This window comes from Capricornis sumatraensis, chromosome 20 (genome assembly GCF_032405125.1).
Source record: "Capricornis sumatraensis isolate serow.1 chromosome 20, serow.2, whole genome shotgun sequence".
Classification (NCBI taxonomy): Eukaryota; Metazoa; Chordata; class Mammalia; order Artiodactyla; family Bovidae; genus Capricornis; species Capricornis sumatraensis.
In genome coordinates, this window is record NC_091088.1 from 62,132,002 (window position 1) to 62,133,141 (window position 1,140).

At 46.7% G+C, this 1,140-nt stretch overlaps 1 non-coding gene across 1 annotated transcript; it reads right to left on the reverse strand.

Annotated features, from left to right (window-relative positions):
• Window positions 1-683: 683 nt before the first annotated feature.
• On the reverse strand, window positions 684-755 carry TRNAC-ACA (transfer RNA cysteine (anticodon ACA)). Its single transcript has one exon. It is a non-coding gene; the product is annotated as a tRNA-Cys (tRNA).
• Window positions 756-1,140: the final 385 nt, after the last annotated feature.

Genomic DNA, 1,140 nt, shown 5'->3' on the forward strand with positions numbered 1-1,140 from the left:
CACAGGCATTCAAATGTTTCGCACATTTCAAAACACCCTCTAAGTAACTCTTGGGCTAATAGGAAGAATAAAACTGGAGGGTCAGTTATTTAGAAATGAGCATGTGTGTGTGTGCTGAATTGTATCTGACTCTTTGCGACCCTTTAGACTGTCACCTGCTTTGCAGGTGGATTCTTTACCTGCTGAGCCATCCGGGAAGCCCTTAGAAATGAGCACATAACACAGCAAAACTTGTGAAGTGGGGCCAAAGCTGAACTCTGAGGAAAAGCTATAGCTGCAAATGAGAATTAGGAAAAATGCTCACAAGAAATGAACAAAACAAGTCACCAGGCTAGGAAAAGACCAATAAAGCAAATGCACTATAGTTTTTTTAAAAACAAATTTTATTTTTCACAGGAAGAATCCTTATTATTAATTTGCCATGTGGCCTGTGGGATCTTAGTTGCTTGACCAGGGATTGAACCTGTGCCCCCTGCATTGGGAGGGAGGAGTCTTAGCCGCTGAACCACCAGGAAAGCCCCTGAATGTACTAACATTTGAAAGAAAGCATAGTGAAGTGAAGTCGCTCAGTCGTGTCTGACTCTTTGCGACCCAGTGGACTGTAGCCTACCAGGCTCCTCCATCTGTGGGATTCTCCAGGCAAGAGTACTGGAGTGGGTTGCCGTTTCCTTCTCCAGGAGATCTTCCCAACCCAGGGATCGAACCTGGGTCTCCCGCATTGTAGGCAGACGCTTTACCATCTGAGCCACCAGGGAAGCTCAAAGAAAGCATGGATAGATATTAATGCAGAAATTAACAACAAAAAAAGAAAAGACGTGGATAATATAAAGGCGGCACTAGGTGGTAAAGAACCCGCCTGCCAGTGGAGGAGATGCTAAGAGAAGCTGGTTCGATTCCTGCGTGGGGAATATCCCCTGGAGGAGGGCATGGCAACCCGCTCCAGTATTCTTGCTTGGAGAATCTAATGGACGGAGGAGCCTGGCAGGCTGCAGTCCATGGGGTTGCTAAAAGTTGGACGTGACTGAAGTGACTTAGCACGCATGCATAGAGAAGTTTAGCATGCAAAGAGCTGACTCATTGGAAAAGACCCGATGCTGGGAAAGATTGAAGGCAGGAGAAGGGGACGACAGAGGATGAGAC